The sequence below is a fragment of the Mobula birostris genome, chromosome X (genome assembly GCF_030028105.1).
Source record: "Mobula birostris isolate sMobBir1 chromosome X, sMobBir1.hap1, whole genome shotgun sequence".
NCBI classification, from domain to species: domain Eukaryota; kingdom Metazoa; phylum Chordata; class Chondrichthyes; order Myliobatiformes; family Myliobatidae; genus Mobula; species Mobula birostris.
In genome coordinates, this window is record NC_092402.1 from 4,909,149 (window position 1) to 4,932,615 (window position 23,467).

Below are 23,467 nucleotides of genomic sequence, written 5' to 3' on the forward strand. Positions count from 1 at the left end.
CTAAGCAGCTGGTGGTAGACCTGAGGAGAGCTAAGGGACCGGTGACCCCTGTTTCCATCCAGAGGGTCAGTGTGGACATGGTGGAGGATTACAAATACCTGGAGATACGAATTGACAATAAACTGGACTGGTCAAAGAACACTGAGGCTGTCTACAAGAAGGGTCAGAGCCGTCTCTATTTCCTGAGGAGACTGAGGTCCTTTAACATCTGTCGGACGATGCTGAGGATGTTCTACGAGTCTGTGGTGGCCAGTGCGATCATGTTTGCTGTTGTGTGCTGGGGCAGCAGGCTGAGGGTAGCAGACACCAACAGAATCAACAAACTCATTCGTAAGGCCAGTGATGTTGTGGGGATGGAATTGGGTTCTCTCACGGTGGTGTCTGAAAAGAGGATGCTGTCCAAGTTGCATGCCATCTTGGTCAATGTCTCCCATCCACTACATAATGTACTGGTTGGGCACAGGAGTACATTCAGCCAGAGACTCATTCCACCGAGATGCAACACAGAGCGTCATAGGAAGTCATTCCTGCCTGTGACCATCAAACTTTACAACTCCTCCCTTGGAGGGTCAGACACCCTGAGCCAATAGGCTGGTCCTGGACTTATTTCCTGGCATAATTTACATATTACTATTTAATTATTTATGGTTTTATTACTATTTAATTATTTATGGTGCAACTGTAACGAAAACCAATTTCCCTCGGGATCAATAAAGTATGACTATGACTATTTGTTAGCCACAGTCACCTTCCCTTCAGGATAATTCTTCCTCTTTGGGATGTATAAATCTTATGCCTTCCAAATTGCTTCCAGAAATTCCAGCCATTGCTGCTTTGCCATCATCCCTGCCAGTGTTCTTTTCCAATCAATTCCGGCTAGCTCTTCTCTCATACCTCTATAATTCCCTTTACTCCACTGTAATACTGATACATCTGACTTTAGCTGCTGCTTCTCAAATTTCAGGATGAATGCCATCATATTATGACCACCTTCCCCCCACTCTCTTCAACGTCTTCCTGGAACTGATCACGAGTGTTGCCCCTGAAGATCATGTGGGGACAGTCGGCATCAGAGGGAGGAACATCACAACCCTAAGATTTGCTGACGACTTGCAGGAAAAGAGGAGGAACTGGCCAGAGTACTGTTCAGAACTGTACAACTACCAGAGCAAAGGGGGATCCAAGCATGCTGAATGTGCAGGAATCTTCCAATGAGGATGACGATCCAATCATGCGTGAAGAAGTTGAAGCTGCAATATGATCACTGAAGTGTGGGAAGTCAGCAGGAGTTGACAACATCCCTGCTGAACTGCTGAAAAGGCTGGAGGAGAGCCCATGATAGACATGCTTACCACCATCTGCAATAAGATCTGGCGGACAGGTGAATGGCCGACACCTTGGACTCAGTCGCTGATCAATGTACTTCCCAAGAAAGGCAATCTCCAACTTTGCTAGAATTACCGTACTGTCAGTTTGATCAGCCATGCAAGCAAGGTAATGCTCAGAATCATCTTGAACAGACTGAGACCTCAGGCAGAAGACATCATTGCCGAGGAACCAGGCTTCCATAAGGGCAGAAGTACCACTTGGCAGATTTTCAACCTTCGCACCCTGTGAGAAACACCTTCAGCATCAGAGAGAGATCTACCACGTCTTCATAGACTTTAAGACGGCGTTTGACAGAGTCTGGCATGATGCCTTATGGGCCACCATGAAGAAATTCAACATGGGGCAGAACCTGATTCATACAACTCATCAGCTTTACGCCAAGACAACCAGTGCAGTGCTCGCTCAGGGCACCATCGGGGAGTGGTTCCATACCTCTGTAGAAGTCCGTCAGGTCTACCTCCTCTCCCCTACTCTCTTCCAACGTCTTCCTGGAATGGATCAAGAGTGTTCCCCTTGAAGATCATGTGGGCACAGTCAGCATCGGAGGGAGGAATGTCACAAACCGAAGATTTGCTGACGACATTGATGGACTTGCAGGAAAAGAGGACAAACTGGCCAACCTTGACAGCCTCCACAAAGTTTGGAATGGAAATAAGTGCCGAGAAAACCAAGCTCATGGCAAATGCCAATGGTGCCATCACAACAGACATCTCAGTCCATGGTCAGAAACTTGAGAGACAGTGCAGCAGTTCAAATACCTGGGGGCAATCATCAGTGATGAAGGATCAAGACCAGAAGTCCTGGCAAGAACCACACAGACAATGACTGCACTATCCAAACTGAAGACCATATGGAGGGACAGCAACATCACCATGAAGTACAAGATCAGACTCCTGCGTGCATTGGTATTTTCCATCTTCCTGTACGCATGTGAGACATGGACCCTCACAGCAGAGCTACAGGGGAAGATACAGGCATTGGAAATGAGATGCTATCGCCACATGTTGGGCATCTCATACTTGGACCACATCACAAACGAGCAGGTCCGCAAGACCATCCGGCACCACATTGGCCCCCATGAAGACCTTCTCACAACGGTGAAGAAAAGAAAGCTGAGATGGTACGGCCACGTAACAAGATCCAGTGGCCTTGCAAAGACCGTTCTACAAGGAACTGTGGAGGGAAAAAGGAGGACAGGTAGACAGAGGAAAAGATGGACGGACAACATCAAAGAATGGACAGGGAAAAACACTTGCGGTAACCCAGACTCTGGCACACAACCGCGACAGATGGAACAGACTGGTGCGACGTGACGACACCCCGATGACTCCACCAGGAGTTAAGGGCGCAAGGCAAGTCAAGGCTCTTATCGATCCTGGTTCATTGCGCAACACCCAATCGAGAGTAGCCGATCCCCTTGTGGGCTCAACCATGAGCTGCTCCAAAAAGCATTCTTGTCGGCACTCTAAAAACTCCCCCTCCTAAAATCCAGCACCAATCTGATTTTCCCAATCTACCTGCACATTGAAATACCTCTTGCCTATTGTATTTCAGCATGCATTTTCAATCTCCCATTGTAATTTGTAGACCACATCCTTACTATTATAGAGCTTCCATCACGGTCTTTTGGCCCTTGCAGTTCATCAGCTCCATCCACAAAGATTCAACACCTTCTGATCCTACATCACCTCTTTCTCATGATCTGATTTAATTTCTTTTTTAACCAACAGGGCAACACCACCCTCTCCGCCTTCCTGCCTGTCCTTTCGATACAACGTGTATCCTTGGACAGTAAGCTCCCAGCTATAGTCTTCTTTCAACCATGATTCAGTGATGCCTACAACATCATATGTGCCAATCTGCAAGTGTGCTACAAGTTCATCTACCTTATTCCATATACTGCGTGCATTCAAATGTAACACCTTCAGTCCTGTATTCATCCTTTCTGATTTTGTCCACCTTTTACGTTGCAACTCATCCTGTTGACTGCAATTTTGCCCTAACAACAGCCTCTCCTCACTACACATTGCCTCTGTTTGTAAACCAGCTACAGCATCTTCAGCAATATCATCCACCTTTCCTACGATACTTCTTGCATTGAAATACAGACAGCTCAGGACACTAGTCGCACCACGCTCAACCTTTCGATTCCTGACTTTGTCTGATGTCTTACCAACATCTGCCTCCACCATCTCTCCACTAACTGTTCTGGCACTCTGGTTCCCATCCCCCTGCAACTCTAGTTTAAACCTCACCGTGCAGCACTAACAAACCTTCCCGCTGGGATATTAGTTCCCCTCCAGATCAGGTGCAAACCGTCCCTTCTGTACAGGGTCCACTTTCCCTGGAAGAGAGCCCAGTGATCCAAAAATCTTTTGCCATCCCTCCGACACCAACTCCTTAGTCACGCATTAAACTGTACAATCTTCCTAGTTCTGGCCTCACTAGCACATGGCATGGGTAGCAATCCTGAGATCACAACCCTGGCGGTCCTGTCCTTTAACTTAGCAACTAACTCCCTGAACTCCCAATGCAGAACCTTGTCACTCATCCTACCCATGTCATTGGTACCTACATGGACCACGGCCTCTGGCGGTCCGCCCTCCCACTTAAGAATGCCAAGGACCGGATCCGAGATAGTAGTCATAGTCATACTTTATTGATCCCGGGGGAAATTGGTTTTCGTTACAGTTGCACCATAAATAATTAAATAGTAATAAAACCATAAATAATTAAATAGTAATATGTAAATTATGCCAGGAAATAAGTCCAGGACCAGCCTATTGGCTCAGGGTGTCTGACCCTCCAAGGGAGGAGTTGTAGAGTTTGATGGCCACAGGCAGGAATGACTTCCTATGACGCTCTGTGCTGCATCTCGGTGGAATGAGTCTCTGGCTGAATGTACTCCTGTGCCCAACCAGTACATTATGTAGTGGATGGGAGACATTGTCCAAGATGGCATGCAACTTGGACAGCATCCTCTTTTCAGACACCACCGTCAGAGAGTCCAGTTCCATCCCCACAACATCACTGGCCTTACGAATGAGTTTGTTGATTCTGTTGGTGTCTGCTACCCTCAGCCTGCTGCCCCAGCACACAACAGCAAACATGATAGCACTGGCCACCACAGACTCGTAGAACATCCTCAGCATCGTCCGGCAGATGTTAAAGGACCTCAGTCTCCTCAAGAAATAGAGACAGCTCTGACCCTTCTTGTAGACAGCCTCAGTGTTCTTTGACCAGTCCAGTTTATTGTCAATTTGTATCCCCAGGTAATTGTAATCCTCCACCATGTCCACACTGACCCCCTGGATGGAAACAGGGGTCACCGGTACCTTAGCTCTCCTCAGGTCTACCACCAGCTCCTTAGTCTTTTTCACATTAAGCTGCAGATAATTCTGCTTGCACCATGTGACAAAGTTTCCTACCGTAGCCCTGTACTCAGCCTTATCTCCCTTGCTGATGCATCCAACTATGGCAGAGTCATCAGAAAACTTCTGAAGATGACAAGACTCTGTGCAGTAGTTGAAGTCCGAGGTGTAAATGGTGAAGGGAAAGGGAGACAAGGCAGTCTCCTGTGGATGCTCCAGGCCCTGGCACCCGGGAGGCAACATACCATCCAGGATTTTCGTTCTCGTCCACAGAACCTCCTGTCTGTTCCCTTAACTAATAAGACCCCTATCACCACAGTGTGCCTCTTCTCCCCCCTTCCCTTCTGAGTCACAGAGGCAGATTCAGTGCCAGAGACCCGACCGCTGTGACTTTCCTCTGCTAGGTTGTTTCTCCCGGACAGTATCCAAAGTGATAGACCTGTTGTTGAGGGGGATGGCCACAGGGGAACTCTGCACTGGCTGCTTAACCCCTTTCTCCTTCCTGACTGTCACCCAGTTTCCTGTGTCCCCCACCTTGGGTGTAACTACCACTCTATATGTCCTAAATATCGCCCTCTCAGCCTCCCGTTTGATCCGAAGTTCATCCAGTTCCAGCTCCAACTCCTTAATGCGGATTGCTGGAAGCTGCAGGTCTCAGACCATAAGACATAGGAGCAGAACTAGACAATCTGGCCCATCGAGTCTGCTCCACCATTCAATCATGGCTCATTTTTAAAAATCTCCTCCTCAACCCTAGTTCCCGGCCTTCTCCCCGTAACCTTTGATCCCGTGTCCAATCAAGAACCTATCAATCTCTGCCTTAAATACACCCAACGATCTGGTCTCCACAGCTGTACGTGGCAACAAATTCCACACATTCACCACCGTCTGGCTAAAGAAATTTCTCCGCATCTCTGTTTTAAATGGATGCCCCTCCATCCTGAGGCTGTGCCCTCTTGTCCTGGACTCTCCCACCATGGGAAACATCCTTTCCACATCTACTCTGTCTAGACCTTTCAACATTTGAAATATTTCAATGAGATCCCCCTCATCCTTCTGAATTCCAGTGAGTAAAGACCCAGAGCTATCAAACATTCCTTGTATGATAACCCTTTCATTCCTGGAATCATCCTTGTGAACCTCCTCTGGACTCTCTCCAATGCCAGCACATCTTTTCTAAGATGAGGGGCCCAAAACTGTTCACAATACTCAAGGTGAGGCCTCACCAGTGCCTTATAAAGCCTCAGTATCACATCCCTGCTCTTGTATTCTAGACCTGTTGACATGAATGCTAACAAGGCATTTGCCTTCCTCACCACCGACTCAGCCTGCAAGTTAACCTTTAGGGTGCACTACACAAGGACTCCCAAGTCCCTCTGCATCTCAGATTTTTGGATTTTCTTCCCGTTTAGAAAATAGTCCACACATTTATTTCTACTACCAAAGTGCATGACCATGCATTTTCCAACATTGTATTTCATTTGCCACTTTCTTGTCCATCCTCCTAATCTGTCTAAATCCTTCTGCATCCTACCTTTTTCCTCAACACTACCTGCCTTTCAACCAATCTTCGTGTGATATGCAAACAAAGCCATCTATTCCATCATCTAAATCATTATATACAGCATAAAAAGAAGCAGTCCCAACACCGACCCCTGTGGAACACCACTAGTCACTGGCAGACAACCAGAAAAGGATCCTTTTATCCCCACTTGCAGCCTCCTACCAATCAACCAATGCTCTAACTGCATTAGTAATTTTCCTGTAATACTATTAGCTCTTAATGTAAGCAGCCTTGTTGGAGGCCTTCTGAAAGTCCAAATATACAACAGCCACTGCATCCCCCTTATAACCATATATAACCATATAACAATTACAGCATGGAAACAAGCCACCTCAGCCCTTCTAGTCCGTGCCGAACTCTTACCCTATCCTAGTCCCACCGACCTGCACTCAGCCCATAACCCTCCATTCCTTTCCTGTCCATATATCTATCCAATTTAACTTTAAATGACAACATCGAACCTGCCTTAACCACTTCTGCTGGAAGCTCGTTCCACACAGCTACCGCTCTCTGAGTAAAGAAGTTCCCCCTCATGTTACCCCTAAACCTTTGCCCTTTAACTCTCAACTCATGTCCTCTTGTTTGAATCTCCCTCATTCCCAATGGGAAAAGCCTATCCACGTCAACTCTATCAATCCCCCTCATAATTTTAAACACCTCTATCAAGTCCCCCCTCAACCTTCTACGCTCCAAAGAATAAAGACCCAACTTGTTCAACCTTCCTCTGTAACTTAGGAGATGAAACCCAGGCAACATTTTAGTAAATCTCCTCTGTACTCTCTCAATTTTATTGACATCTTTCCTATAATTCGGTGACCAGAACTGTACACAATACTCCAAATTTAGCCTCACCAATGCCTTGTACAATTTCAACATTACATCCCAACTCCTATACTCAATGCTCTGATTTATAAAGGCCAGCAAACCAAAAGCTTTCTTCACCACCCTATCCACATGAGATTCCACCTTCGGGGAACTATGCACCATTATTCCTAGATCCCTGTTCTACTGCATTTTTCAATGCCCTACCATTTACCATGTATGTCCTATTTTGATTAGTCCTACCAAAATGTAGTACCTCACATTTTTCAGCATTATCGATCCTACTTGTAATCTGCTCAAAGAATTCCAACAGGTTCGTCAGGCGGGATTTTCCCTGAAGGAAACCATGCTGACTTTGTCCTATCTTGTCCTGTGTCACCAAGTACTCCATCACCTCACCCTTAAAAATAGACTCCAATGTCTTCTCAACCACTGAGGTCAGGCTAACTGGTCTATAATTTCCTTTCTGCTGCCTTCCTCCTTTCTTAAAGAGTGGAGTGACATCTGCAATTTTCCAGTCCTATGGCACCATGCCAGAGCCCAATGATTTTTGAAAGATCATTTCTAATGCCACCACAATCTCTAACAATACCTCTTTCAGAACCCTAGGGTGCAATTCATCTGGTCCGGGTGACTTATGGTCTTTCAGCTTTTGGAGTACTTTCTCTCTTATAACAGTAACTGCACCCACTTCTCTTCCTTCACACACTACAACATCAGGCTTACTGCTAGTGTCTTCCACAGTGAAGACTGATGCAAAATACTCATTTAGTTCATCAGCCATCTCCTTGTCCCCTGTTATTATTTCTCCAGCCTCATTTTCTAGCGGTCCTATATCCACTCTCATTTCTCTTTTATTTTTAACATACTTGAAAAAACTCCCACTATCCACCTTGATATTATTTGCTAGCTTGATTTCATATTTCATCTTTTCCCTTCCAATGATATTTTTTAGTTGCTCTCTGTAGGTTTTTAAAAACTTCCCAATCCTCTATCTTCACACTAATTTTTGATTTGTTGAATGCCCTTTCTTTTGCTTTTGCAATAGCTTTGACTTCCCTTGTCAGCCACAGTTGTACTATTTTACCATTTGAATATTTCTTCATTTTTGGAACACACATGTCCTGCACCTTCCTGACATCCCTGCCAGCAGCTCTTTCCAATTTACTTTGGCCAACTCCTCTCTCATACCACTGTCATTTCCCTGACTCCACTGAAATACTGCTACGTCAGGCTTTACTTTCTTCCTATCAAATTTCAAGTTGAACTCAATCATATTGTGATCACTGGTTGCTAAGGGTTCTTTTACCTTAAGCTCCCTAACCACCTCCGGTTCGTTGCATAACACCCAATCCATAGCTGATCTCCTAGTAGGCTCAACAACAAACTGCTCTAAAAAGCTATCTCATAGGCATTGAACAAACTCACTCTCTTGAGATCCATTACCAACCTGATTTTCCCAATTGACCTGCATGTTAAAATCTCCCATGACTATCATATCATTGCCCTTTTGACTCACCTTTTCTATTTCCTGCTGTAACCTGTGGTCCACCTTCCAGCCACTGTTGGGAGGCCTGTATATAACTGACATCAATATCATTTTACCCTTGCAGTTTCTTAACTCAACCCACAAGGAGTCAACATCTTCCGATCCTATGTCACATCTTTCTACTGATTTGACGCCGTTCTTTACCAGTAGAGCCACACCATCCCCTCTGCCTACCTTCCTAACCCTCTGATACAACGTGTAACCTTGGACATTCAGCTCCCAACTACAACCATCCTTCAGTCACGATTCAGCGATGGCCACAACATCATACCCGACAATCTGTAATACTGCAACAAGATCATCCATCTTATTTCTTATACTACACGAATTTAGATACAACACCTTGAGTACCTTATTTGCTATCCTTTCTGATTCTGCATCCCTAATGATTTAATACTCACCCTGTTGGCTGCAACTAAGTCCCATCACCTGCCTGCCCTTCCAGACAATCTGATTGTGTGCTATCTTTACTTTTTTACCATCAGTCCTTTCCTGAGTCCCTTCACTCTAGTTCCCACACCCCCCCCACGCTAAATTAGTTTAAACCCTCCCCAACAGCTCTAGCAAACCTGCCCGCGAGAATATTGGTCCCCCTCAGGTGCAGGCGCAACCTGTCACTTTTGACCAGGTCATACTTCTCCCAGAAGAGATCCCAATGATCCAAGAACCTGAATCCCTGCCCACTGCACCAGCTTCTCAGCTACGCATTTATCTGCCAAATCGTCCTGTTTCTACCCTCACTGGCGCGTGGCACAGGCAGCAATCCAGAAATAACTACCCAGGAGGTCCTGCTTCTCAGCTTTCTACCCAGCTCTCTAAGTTCTCTCTTCAGGACCTCATTGCTTTTCCTTCCCATGTTAATAGTACCAATATGTACCAAGACATCTGGCTGCTCCCCCTGCCTCTCCAAAATGTTGTGAGTGCGATCTGAGACATCCCTGACCCTGGCACCTGGGAGGCAACATACCATCCGGGTGTCCCATTCACATCCACAGAATCTCCTGTCTATTCCCCTCGCTATTGAGTCCCCTATCACTACCACTCCCCTCTTCTCTCTCTTTCCCTTCTGCACCACGGACCCACGCTCAGTGCCTGTAACCCGGCCGCCGTGGCATTCTCCTGGGAGGTCGTTCCCCCACAGGAGTATCCAAAACGGGATATTTGTTTTTGAGGGGACTGGCTTCTCGCAGTTGTAGTCATCAGGGATACTGGAGGTCTCCCTGCCTTCACACATCCCACAAGAGGAGCATTCAGCTGTCCTGCCTGCCATCTCTCCTGTCCTACCTGAGCAGATATAAAGAAGGGAAGGGAGAAAAGAAAAACAACCTCGAACTTTCCTTGGCTTCTTCCTCTGACCCAAGCCTCTCTTCGCTGAATCCTCGAAGAATGACCACTCTGACGCCCCCCACCTTCCTTCAACTTGCTCCCGCTAACCCGTCCCAAATGCGGACGGGTCACCGGTCAAAGCTCTTCCTTCGTAAACTGCCGCCAAAATCTGGCCCTTAAAAATCTCGGTCGCCATCCTGATTAAAAGGTAGCTCCCTCGTGCACTACCCACCGCACGTGGTCCAACTCAGAGGGAAACTGGCGTGAGGCCCGGCTTTCAAACCTTGGACGCGGACCTGGCTGAAAGACAGTTCTTTTTACGCAAAGGGAATAGGTAGGCAGAGGGGATGGTGTGGCTCGACTGGTAAAGAATGGCATCAAATCAGTAGAAATATGTGACATAGGATCAGAGGATGTTGAATCCTTGTGGGTTGAGTTAAGAAACTGCAAAAGCAAAAGGACATTGATAGCAGTTATATACAGGCCTCCCAACTGTGGCTGGGATGTGGACCACAGGTTACAACAGGAGATAGAAAAGGCAAGTCAAAAGGGCAATGTTACGATAGTCTTGGAAGATTTTAACATGCAGGTCGATTGGGAAAATCAGATTGGCAAGGCTTTTTCCACTGAGGGCAAGGGGAGAAAAAAAACCAGAGGACATGGGTTAAGGGTGAGGGGGGAAAAGTTTAAAGGGAACATTAGGGGGGATTCTTCACACAGAGAGTGGTGGGAGTATGGAATGAGCTGCCAGACGAGGTGGTAAATGCGGGTTCTTTTTTAACAATCAAGAATAAATTGGACAGATACATGGATGGGAGGTGTATGGAGGGATATGGTCCGTGTGCAGGTCACTGGGGACTAGGCCAGAAAATGTTCGGCACAGCCAAGAAGGGCCAAAAGGCCTGTTTCTGTGCTGTAGTTTCTATGGTTCTACGGTTCTATGGATCTGCGTGTACCACCACCCCTGGCAGGGCGTTCCACACACGCTCCACTCTCTGCGTGAAAACAAAACTTACCTCTGACATCTCCACCACCTACACTTTCCTCCGATCACCTTAAAATTATGCCCCTCATATTAGACATCTCCCCCCTCTCCTCCCCGCCCGCCCCGGAAAAGGGGTCTCTGGCGGTCCACTCAATATATGCCACCTATAACGAGACAACTGCACATAGGAGCAGAATCAGGCCATTCAGCCCATCAAGTCTACTCTCCGCTCCATCATGGCTGATTTACTATCCCTCTCACGCCTTCTCCCCGTAACCTTTGTCACCCTGACTAACCAAGAACTAGCAACCTCCACTTTAAATACACCCAATGACTTGGGCTCCACAGCCATCTGTGGCAATGAATTCCACAGATTCATCAACCTCTTGTTAAAGAAATGCCTCCTTATCTCCATTCTACAGTAACATCCTTGTATTCTGAGTCTGTGTCCTCTGGTCCTAGACTCCCCCAGTATAGGAAACATCCTCTACACATCCACTCTATCCGTGTCCTCTGGTCCTAGACTCCCCCCACTATAGGAAACATCCTCTCCACGTCCACTCTATCTGTGTCCTCTGGTCCTAGACTCCCCCACTATAGGAAACATCCTCTCCACATCCATTCTATCTGTGTCCTCTGGTCCTAGACTCCCCCACTGTAGGAAACATCCTCTCCACATCCACTCTATCTGTGCCCTCTGGTCCTAGACCCCCCCCACTATAGGAAACATCCTCTCCACATCCACTCTATCTGTGTCCTCTGGTCTTAGACGCCCCCACTATAGGAAACATCCTCTCCACATCCACTCTATCAGTGTCCCTCTGGTCCTAGACTCCCCCATTCTAGGAAACATCCTCTCCACTCTCTTTAGGCTTTTCAATATTTGACAGGTTTCAATGTGATTCCCCCCTCATTCTACTAAACTCCAGAGAGTAAAGGCCCAGAGCAACAAACACTCCTCAAATATTAACCCTTTCCCTCCCTGGATCCTTCCAAGGGTGCAGGTAATATTAATGGTAAGACTCTTGGCATTGCGGAGGATCTGAGAGACCTTGGGGTCCTTGTCGATAGGACACTCAAAGTTGCTGCACAGGTTGACAGTGTTGTTAAGGAGGCGTGTGGTGTGTTGTCATCAACTGTGTTCAAGAGCCACGAGGTAAATGTTGCAGCTGTATAAGACCTTGGTCAGACCCCACTTGGAGTACTGTGCTCAGTTCTGGTCACCTCACTACAGGAAGATTGTGGAGACCATAGAAAGGGTGCAGAGGAGATTTACAAGGATGTTGCCTGGATTGGAGAACATGCCTTATGAGAATAGGTTGAGTGAACTCGGCCTTTTCTCCTTGGAGCGACGGAGGATGAGAGGTGACCTGATAGAGGTGTATAAGATGGTGAGAGGCATCGATCATGTGGATAGTCAGAGGCTTTTTCCCAGGGCTGAGATGGCTAACACGAGAGGGCACAGTTTGAAGGTGCTTGAAATAGGTACAGAGGAGATGTCAGGGTAAGTTCTTCACACACAGAGTGGCAGTGGTAGATGTGGATAAAATTGGGTCTTTTAAGAGACTCTTAGATAGGTACATGGAACCTAGAAAATAGAGGTCTATGCGCTATGGAAATTTCTAGGCAGTTTCCAGAGTGGGTCACATGGTTCGCACAACATTGTGGGCCGAAGGGCCTGTAATGTGCTGCAGATTTCTACGATTTTATGAAGGTTAGTATTTTCAGACAAAAGTGGGATAAGATTACTGACACCAAAGATTTATAGATATTTGGCTTACAGAGCCCAGCTTAGGTAGAGCGATGCAGAGAATCCCATTGTCCCGGCCAAGGTGAAGCTCCTGTTGAACTGTGTCCACTGTGCTCTCAGAGAAACATTCCCACCCACAAATAACTCTGTGAGAAACCACCTCTTGCTCCATAGTAACACATACACACACTCACGCTCAAAATGCTGGAGGAACTTGCAGATCAGGCAGCATCTGTGGAAGTGAATAAACAGCTCATGTTTCGGGCCGAGAACCTTCAACAGGACTGGAAAGGAAGTGGGGGAAAACACAGAAAGCCTCCCAGCACAATACAGGCCCTTCGGCCAGAACGCTGTGCCGAACATGTCCTTACCTGAGAAATTACCCAGGCTTCCCCATAGCCCTCTATTTTTCTAAGCTCATGTAGCCATCCAGGAGTCTCTTAAAAGACCCTATCGTTTCTACTCCACCACCGTCACCGGCAGCCCATTCCACGCACTCACCACTCTCTGCGTAAAAAACTTACCCCTGACATCTCCTCTGTACCTACTCCCAAGCACCTTAAAACTGTGCCCTCTCATGCTAGCCATTTCAGCCCTGGGAAAAAAGCCTCTGACTATCCACACGATCAAAGCCTCTCACCATCTTATACACCTCTATCAGGTCACCTCTCATCCTCGTCCGCTCCAAGGAGAAAAGACCGAGTTCACTCAACCTATTCTCATAAGGCATGTTCTCCAAAACCCAGGCAACATCCTTGTAAACCTCCTCTGCACTCTTCCTTGTGGTTTCCAGCGGCTCTGACCTCAACAAACATTGAGCGGCTGGTAATGGATCATAGAAAATCCCACCTTCCAGCTGCATTGGAACTTGTTCACTTCACCTCCGGCCCACTGACGAAACCATAGCCTCGCTCCCCCGCACCCCCACTCCATCCTGTCCCACCTAAAAAACAATGCCTCACATGTGTAGATGTTGTTAAACATTTTGGTCTCCAAATTTGAGGGAGGACATTCTTGCTATTGAGGGAGTGCAGCGTAGGTTCACGAGGTTAATTCCGGGAGGGCGGGACTGTCATATGTTGAAAGATTGGAGTGACTGGGGTTGTATACACTGGAATTTAGAAGGATGAGAGGGGATCTGATTGAAACATATAAGATAATTAAGGGATTGGACGCGCTAGAGGCAGGAAACATGTTCCCGATGTTGGGTGAGTCCAGAACCAGAGACCACAGTTTGAGAATAAGGGGTAGGCCATTTAGAACGAGTTGAGGAAAAACTTTTTCACACAGAGGGTTGTGGTTCTGTAGAATGCTCTGCCTCAGAAGGCAGTGGAGGCCAAGTCTCTGGATTCTTTGAAAAAAAGAATTAGATAGAGCTCTTAAAGATAGCGGAGTGAAGGGATATGGGGAGAAGGCAGGAACTGGATACTGATTGTGGATGATCAGCCATGATCACAGTGAATGGTGGTGCTGGCTCGAAGGGCCGAATGGCCTACTCCTGCACCTATTGTCTATTGTCTAAACGCCGAGCTGGTCTGAGAACACGATCGTCGCTGAGCTGGGTAAACTGTCCTCACTGGAACTCTCAAACTCTGTAACTGGATCTCGGACCTTTTTGCTGGAAATACCCCAGTCAGCGGGAGTTGGCAGCTGCATCTCACTGAGCGGCCCCCTGGGGAAATGAGCTCAGCCGGCCGCTGAATAGGCTGCTGACTCACGACCTGCACTGTCAAACCCAGCTCCAACCACACCATCGAGTTCGCCGGCCTCATCAGCGACAACGGTGAGTCAGCAGGCGGGAGAGGAGGTGGAGAGGCTTGTCCAGTGGCGTGGGGGCAACAACCGAGTCCCGACGTGGACAAGACAAAAGAATCGATGGCGGACCTCAGGCCAACCTCTCTCCCCGCTGCACATCAGTGGCTCTGCTGTGGAGAGGGGGAGATGGGAGGGGGAGAGGGAGGGGGGAGAGAGAGAGGAGCACAGAGTCCTCTGGTTGTGCACGTAACGGAACGATCGAACCTGGACCCACAACACCTCCTCATTGGTGAAGAAAACAGAGCAGGGTCCACACTTACTGAGTCTCCCCGTCCCCATTCTGACAACTTCCTGCAGGAGGACCAAGGAGACTTGTCCTGTCTGGCTGTGTCACTGTGTGGCAGGGAGGCTGCAAGACGTCGGACCGCAAGACCCTACAGAGGACGGTGAGAACAGGCAAGAGGGATCTTCAGGACCCCTACTGGGACCGTTTTATATGAAGGGCCCAAAGCATTGTTGAGGATCTCTACCACCCATCCCACAATCTCTCTGACCCACCACCGTCAGGAAGGAGGGGGTACAGGAGCATCAGGACTAGGACTGTCAGACTGGGAAACAGCACCTTCCCTCAGGCTGTCAGACAATGAATACCCTATCACCACCGGGGCCTCGTCACTATCCCCATCCCACAATCTCTGTGACCCACCACCGTCAGGAAGGAGGTACAGGAGCATCAGGACCAGGACTCTTCTTGGCATCCGTTAGTCTCGTGAGACCATGGACTTTGCGCCTTGGAAGGTTTTCCAGGGCGCAGGCCTGGGCAAGGTTGTACAGAAGACCGGCAGTTGCCCATGCTGCAAGTCTCCCCTCTCCACGCCACCGATGTTGTCCAAGGGAAGGACCCACACAGTTTGGCACCAGTGTCGTCGCAGAGCAATGTGTGGTTAAGTGCCTTGCTCAAGGACACAACAGCGGAGGTTCACAAGGTTAATTCCCGGGATGGCGGGACTGTCATATGTTGAAAGATTGGAGCGACTGGGCTTGTATACTCTGGAATTTAGAAGGCTGACAGGGGATCTTATTGAAACATATAAGATTATTATGGGATTGGACACGCTGGAGGCAGGAAGCATGTTCCTGCTGATGGGTGAGTCCAGGACCAGAGGCCACAGTTTAAGAATTAGGGCTAGGCCATTTAGAACGGAGTTGAGAAAAAACTTTTTCACCCAGAGAGTGGTGGATATATGGAATGCTCTGCCCCAGAAGGCCGTGGAGGCCAAGTCTCTGGATGCTCTCAAGAAAGAGATGGATAGAGCTCTTAAAGATAGCGGAATCAAAGGTTATGGGGATAAGGCAGAACTGGATACTGATTGTGGATGATCAGCCCATGATCACAGTGAATGGCGGTGCTGGCTCGAAGGGCTGAATGGCCTACTCCTGCACCTATTGTCTATTGTCAACACGCTGCCTCAGCCAAGGCTCAAACTAGCGACCTTCAGATCACTAGACTGATGCCTAACCACTTGGCCACGTGGGACTGTCAGACTGGGTAACAGCTTCTTCCCTCAGGCTGTCAGACTAATGAATACCCCATCACCACCGAGGTCTCGTCACTGGGACAGTGAGCTGTTTACTGTTTCCCGTGCTGGGCACTACACGCAATCTGAATTATATTGTGTTGACTTACTCATAGTAATATTTTGGTCTATATGGTGCGTGCGATACACGTTGTGTGGGTACATTGTGGTCTGATGGGACGTGGTGCTGTTTAGTCGTACATGTGCGCAGTCACATGACAATGAACTTGAACTAGACCTGATGAGCGGTTGTACAAGTCAGTCGGCGGTGAGGCTGCTCTTGGGGTATGTGTACAGTTTCGATCCGCCTGTGATAGGAACCACAGAGCACCACAGCACAGAAAACAGGCCATTCGGCCCTTCTAGTCTGTGCCGAAACTTTATTCCGCTAGTCCCATTGACCTGCATCTAGCCAATGACCCTCCTGACCTCTCCCATCCACGTACCTATCCAACTAATTCTTAAAACTTATGAGTGAGCCCGCCTTTACCACGACAGATGGGAGCTCATTCCACACTCCCACCACTCTGAGTGAAAAAGTTCCCCCTTTCACCCTAAAGCCATGTCCTCTCATATTTAACTCTCCTACTCTAAGTGGAAAGAGCCTACTCGCATTTAGATTGGGAAACAATCTGATTAAACTGGAACGAGGGCAGGGAAGATTTTCGAGGATGCTGGGCCAGGACGAGAGGGCCCCGGGTTATGGGGAGACGTTGGCCGGGGTGGGTTCCTGTTGCTCGGGACGTAGGAGAAAGTTGGGTGAGGGGGACCCTTATCATCATCATCATTATGCGCCATGTCATTTTGACATGGGTGATCACAGTCTTTCCACGGCCATGATTGTTCTGGGCAAATTTTATCTACAGAAGTGGTTTGCCACCGTGTTCTTCTGGGCAGTGACTTTACAAGATGGGTGACCCCCCCCCCCCCAGCCATGATCAATACTCTTCAGAGATTGCCTGCCTGGCGTCAGTGGTCACATCACCAGACTTGTGATCTGCACCGGCTGCTCGTACGACCGTCCACCACCTGCTCCCACGGTTTCACCTGACCCTGATCGGGGGGCTGAGCAGGTGCTACACCTTGCCCAAGGGTGACCTGCAGGCTAGCGGAGTGAAGGAGTGCCTTGCACCTCCTTCGGTCGAGACCTATCTCCACCCCGACATCCTTGAGCACTTATACAAACGTTCAAAACGACGGGAGCTGACCTCCCACCCGCGAACGGGTCCCAAACTGGGCCGTGAAAGGGGGGGGGGAGGGTTGGGCGCGGGTCTCGCGACCCCCCATCCCATCAAAGACCCCCCGAGCCACAGCAGCCCCAAAGACCTCATCGCTGGGAGATACGCCAAGAAGCTGGGCTGCACCGGGGAACATCCCAAAGGGTGGCCCAGGGCGAGCGGCTGTCAGGGGGTCTGTACCCCAGCGGGGGGGGGGGGTGAGGGGTGACGGGCTGAAGAAGATGAATAGAAAAGGAAGTCTACATCTAGGTGGCAGAGGGCGAGGGGTGGGAGGGGGGGGGAAAGATTCCAAAAGGACCCAGGGCGCCCCTTTTTCACGCAGAGGTGGTGGAACGGACTGGCCGGAAGAAGTGGTTGAGGCAAGGTGCAATCGTTTCATTTGGACAGGCACACGGAGGGGGAGGGGCTTGGGGGGGGATATGGGCCAAAGTGTGGGTAATGGGGCCCAGTGTAAGGGGCGTGGGGGAGGAGTTGGATGCTGTGGGCAGCATGGCCTAGATGGGCCGAACGGCCCTGTCTCCCACTGTATTGCTCTACTGGCCGTCACAGATCCTCCACTAGCTCCCCACGGTGACCAACCACCACTCAGGACAGGCCCTGTTCTCAATGTTACCATCAGGGAGGAACTCACATACTCAACGATTCAGGAACAGCTTCTTCCCTCTACCATCTGATTTCTGAATGGACGTTGAACCCATGAATACTACCTCACTACTTTTTGATTTCTATTTTGGTCAGTACTTATTTAAATATAAATAAGTAGGTTTGTCAAGTGTTTCTGTGATATCATTCTGGAGAAACATTGTATCATTTCTTAATGCATGCATTACTAAATGACAATAAAAGAGGACTGCGTGTCTCATAATCTAATCCAATCTAAATAATTATCTATCTACACATATACACACACACACAAATATATATATATATATAGTGATATGTACTGTATTTCACGGCCTTTTTCCACATTATCATGTGTTGTAATGTACCGCTGCCGCAAAGACAATTGATTTCAAGACAAATGCCGGTGATATTAAAACCGACACTGATTCTCACCTACAAGCTTGGGACAATTTGCAGTGACCCAAGTTTCCCCTGCGCCCCCTCCCTCCCCCGCCCACGGGCCCTCTGGGTTGCGACAGGGGACTGGATAATGCCGAGGAAAGCGGCAACGTGCGGACTCCACGGAGACAGCACGGGGCTGAGTTACCGAACCTGCAGCGGTACGGCTGTGCCGCCCCCGGGGGTCTACGGGGAAACAGGCGTCCCCCAACCCCACTCCCCCGAGCAGCCCCTGCAGGCCTGTCACTACCCAAGGGCACTGGGTGCGAAGGGACGCCGGCGATGCAGACACGGCCCGGGGCAGCTCCAGACGTGGCCGAGTGAACTGGCAGCCGCCGATGGCGCTGACGGCGACCCGCAGCTTCTAACGAGAGACCGGTGCGCGCACACAGACACACGTCCTTACCAACGCCCGCAGAGACTCCGTCTCCAGCTGGAGGCTCTGCCACTGACGCCGGGCATCCGTCAGCTCGGCCCTGGCCGACTGCAAGCAATCTCCGTCTCCGCCGTCGCTCAGTTCCGCCTCTCCGCCCTCCGGAGCCTACAGAGACAGGAGAGAGAGAGGAAAGAGGGGGGAAGAGAGGAGAGAGGGGGGGAAGAGAGAGGGGGGAGAGAGAGGAGAGGGGGGAGAGAGAGGAGAGGGGGGAGAGAGAGGAGAGGGGGGAGAGAGAGGAGAGGGGGGGAGAGAGGAGAGGGGGGGAGAGAGGAGAGGGGGGAGAGAGGAGGGGGGGGGAGAGAGGAGGGGGGGGAGAGAGGAGGGGGGGGAGAGAGAGGAGAGAGGGGGGGAGAGAGGAGGGTGGGGGGAGAGAGGAGGGGGGGGGAGAGAGGAGGGGGGGGGAGAGAGAGGAGAGGGGGGGGGAGAGGGGGGAGAGAGGGGGAGAGAGGGGAGGAGAGAGGGGAGAGAGGGGGGAGAGGGGGGAGAGAGGGGGGGGAGAGAGGGGGGGGAGGGGGAGAGGGGGAGAGAGAGGAGAGAGCGGGAGGAGAGAGAGGAGGGGGGATGAGAAGGGGGAGAGAGAAGGGGAGAGAAGGGGGGAGAGGAGAGGGGGGGAGAGCAGAAAGAGATGGGGAGACAGAAGAGGGAGAGAGAGGGGAACAGATGGGAGACAGAAGAGAGGGGGCGAGAGAGGGGAAAGAGGGGGGGAGAGAGGGGAAAGAGGGGGGCAGAGAGGGGAAAGAGGGGGGAGAGAGAGGGGAAAGGGGGGAGAGAGAGGGGGAAAAGGGGGGGAGAGAGAGGGGAAAGGGGGAGAGAGGGAAGAGATGGGAGACAGAAGAGAGAGAGGGAGAGAAGGAAGAGAGTCAGAGAGAGAGAAGCAGAATTAGGCATAGAGACAGAGATGGAGAGGCAGGAACAGTTGAGAGAGAGAGGAAGGGAGACAGGACAAGGAGAGAGATATAACGGAGAGTGGGGGTTGAAGAGGAGCCCTCGGCTGTCTGTCGGCCGGGCTACAGGGCGGACGGGACCGCAGTGGGGGACGCCCTTACGCCCGCTCCCACCCCCACCCTCGATCGTACCTGGGGGGCAGTAGCCGTCCATGAGGTGTCGGCTCTAAGTACGATGCGCTCGTAGTGCTTCTGGATGTCGGCGAGGAGCCGGGGACAACTCCATCGCCGCCGCGCCTCCTCTCCCATCCTCCTCCGGCGGTAGCGCCGGGCAGCAGCAGCAGCGGCGGCGCGCACCAGGAGACGGGGATGGCGGGCGCATGAGGCAGTACTGACCAGTGTTGGGACAGGGAACGCCTCCTCCTTATCTTCCTCCTCACTCTGCGGGCAACCTCTGGTCTCCCACCCCGCCCCCTGGCTTCGCCTGCTTCAAGCCAAGGGCACTGCGAGGATCCGCAGCCGCCGCCTCTCAGGGCGGCGTCATCTGCGGTCCGTTCGGAGTTTGGACAACGTGGACCCATCCCCACTGTTGCGCTGTGTGGGGGCACATTCATATCGACACATAGGTGCAGGAGTGGGCCATTCGGCCCTTCGAGCCAGAACCGCCATTCACTGTGATCAGGCTGATCATCCACAATCAGTATCCAGTTCCTGCCTTATCCCCATAACCTTTGATTCCGCTATCTTTAAGAGCCTCTATCCATCTCTTTTTTGAAAGCATCCAGAGACTTGGCCTCCACAGCCTTCTGGGGCAGAGCATTCCATATATCCACCACTCCCTGGGTGAAAAAGTTTTTCCTCAACTCCGTTCTAAATGGCCTACCCCTTATTCTTGAACTGTGGCCTCTGGTTCTGGACTCGCCCATCAGCGGGAACATGCTTCCTGCCTCCAGCGTGTCCAATCCCTTAATAATCTTATGTGTTTCAATAAGATCCCCTCTCAGCCTTCTAAATTCCAGAGTATACCATAGAAACCATAGAAACTACAGCACAGAAACAGGCCTTTTGGCCCTTCTTGGCTGTGCCGAACCATTTCTGCTAGTCCCCACTGACCTGCACATGGACCATATCCCTCCATACACCTCCCATCCATGTATCTATCCAATTTATTCTTAAATGTTAAAAAAGAACCCACATTTACCACCTTCGTCTGGCAGCTCATTCCATACTCCACCACTCTCTGTGTGAAGAAGCCCCCCCCCTAATGTTCCCTTTAAACTTTTCCCTCCTCACTCTTAACCCATGTCCTCTGTTTTTTTTTCTCCCCTTGCCTCAGTGGAAAAAAGCCTGCTTGCATTCACTCTATCTGTACCCATCATAATTTTATATACCTCTATCAAATCTCCCCTCATTCTTCTACGCTCCAGGGAATAAAGTCCTAACCTATTCAACCTTTCTCTGTAACTGAGTTTCTCAAGTCCTGGCAACATCCTTGTAAACCTTCTCTGCACTCTTTCAACTTATTTATATCCTTCCTGTAATTTGGTGACCAAAACTGAACACAGTACTCCAGATTCGGCCTCACAATGCCTTATACAACCTCATCATACATTCCAGCTCTTATACTCCAATACTTTGATTAATAAAGGCCAATGTACCAAAAGCTCTCTTTACAACCCTATCTACCTGTGACGCTACTTTTAGGGAATTTTGTATCTGTATTCCCAGATCCTCTGTTCTACTGCACTCCTCAGTGCCTTACCATTAACCCTGTATGTTCTACCTTGGTTTGTCCTTCCAACGTGCAATACCTCACACTTGTCTGTATTAATCTCCATCTGCCATTTTTCAGCCATTTTTCCAGCTGGTCAAGTCCCTCTGCAGGCTCTGAAAACCTTCCTCACTGGTCTACTACACCTCCAATCTTTGTATCATCAGCAAATTTGCTGATCCAATTACCACATTATCATCCAGATCATTGATATAGATGACAAATAACAATGGACCCAGCACTGATCCCTGTGGCACACCACTAGTCACAGGCCTCCACTCGGAGAAGCAATTCTCTACTACCACTCTTTGGCTTCTTCCACTGAGCCAATGTCTAATCCAATTTACCACCTCTCCGTGTATACCTAGCGACTGAATTTTCCTAACTAACCTCCCATGCGGGATCTTGTCAAAGGCCTTACTGAAGTCCATGTAGGCAATATCCACTGCCTTCCCTTCATCCACATTCCTGGTAACCTCCTCGAAAAACTCCGATTGGTCAAACATGACCTGCCACGCACAAGCCATGTTGACTCTCCCTGATAAGTCCCTGTCTATCCAAATGCTTGTAGATTCTGTCTCTTAGTACTCCCTCCAAAACTTACCTACTACCGATGTTAAACTTACTGCCTATAATTTCCTGGATTACTTTTCGATCATTTTTTAAACAACGGAACAACATGAGCCACTCTCTAATCCTCTGGCACCTCACCCGTAGACAGGCGACATTTTAAATATTTCTGCCAGGGCCCCCGCAATTTCAACACTAGTCTCCTTCAAGGTCCAAGGGAACACCCTGTCAGGTCCCGGGGATTTATCCACTTTAATTTTCCTCAAGACAGCAAGGACCTCCTCCTTTTCGATCTGTACAGTTTCCACGGTCTCACTACTTGATTCCCTCAATTCCATAGTTTTCATGCCAGTTTCCTTAGTAAATACAGATGCAAAAAACCTATTTAAGATCTCCCCCATTTCCTTTGGTTCCACATATAGCCGACCACTCTGATCTTCAAGAGGACCAATTTTATCCCTTACAATCCTTTTGCTCTAATATACCTGTAAAAGCTCTTTGGATTATCCTTCGCTTTGACTGCCAAGGCAACCTCATGTCCTTCTTTTAGCCCTCCTGATTTCTCTCTTAAGTATTTTCTTGCACTTCTTATACTCCTCAAGCACCTTATTTACTCCCTGCTTCCTATACATGTCATACAACTCCCTCTTCTTTATCAGAATTGCAATATCTCTTGAGAACCAAGGTTCCTTATTCCTATTCACTTTGCCTTTAATCCTGACAGGAACATACAAATTCTGCACTCTCAAATTTCTCCTTTGAAGGCTTCCCACCTACTGATCACATCCTTGCCAGAGAACAACCTGTTCCAATCCACGCTTTTTAGATCTTTTCTCATTTCTTCAAATTTGGCCTTCTTCCAGTTAAGAACCTCAACCCTAGGACCAGATCTATCCTTGTCCATGATCAAGTTGAAATTAATTGCTGTTATGATCACTGGAACCAAAGTGCTCCCTACACAGACTTCTGTCACTTGTCCTAACTCATTTCCTAACAGGAGATCCAATATTGCATCCCCTCTAGTTGGTCCCTCTATATATTGATTTAGAAAACTTTCCTGAACACATTTTACAAACTCTAGACCATCTAGACCCCTAACAGAATGGGAGTCCCAATCAATATACAGAAAATTAAAATCCCCTACCACCACAACTTTATGTTTCCTGCAGTTGCCTGCTGATCTCTCTGCAGATTTGCTCTTCCAATTCTCGTTGACTATTGGGTGGGTCTATAATACAACCCCACTAATGTGGCCATACCTTTCCTGTTTCTCAGCTCCACCCATAAGGACTCAGTAGACAAGCCCCCTAATCTGTCCTGCCTGAGCACTGCTGTAATATTTTCCCTAACAAGCAATGCTACATCGCTCACCTTTCATTCCTCTGCCTCGATCACATTTAAAACATCAGAACCCTGGA

The 23,467-nt window shown here is 49.1% G+C and overlaps 1 pseudogene; it reads right to left on the reverse strand.

Moving 5' to 3' along the window:
* LOC140191416 (keratin, type I cytoskeletal 19-like) overlaps positions 1-23,467 on the reverse strand; it is a 112,279-nt pseudogene that overhangs the window by 56,436 nt on the left and 32,376 nt on the right.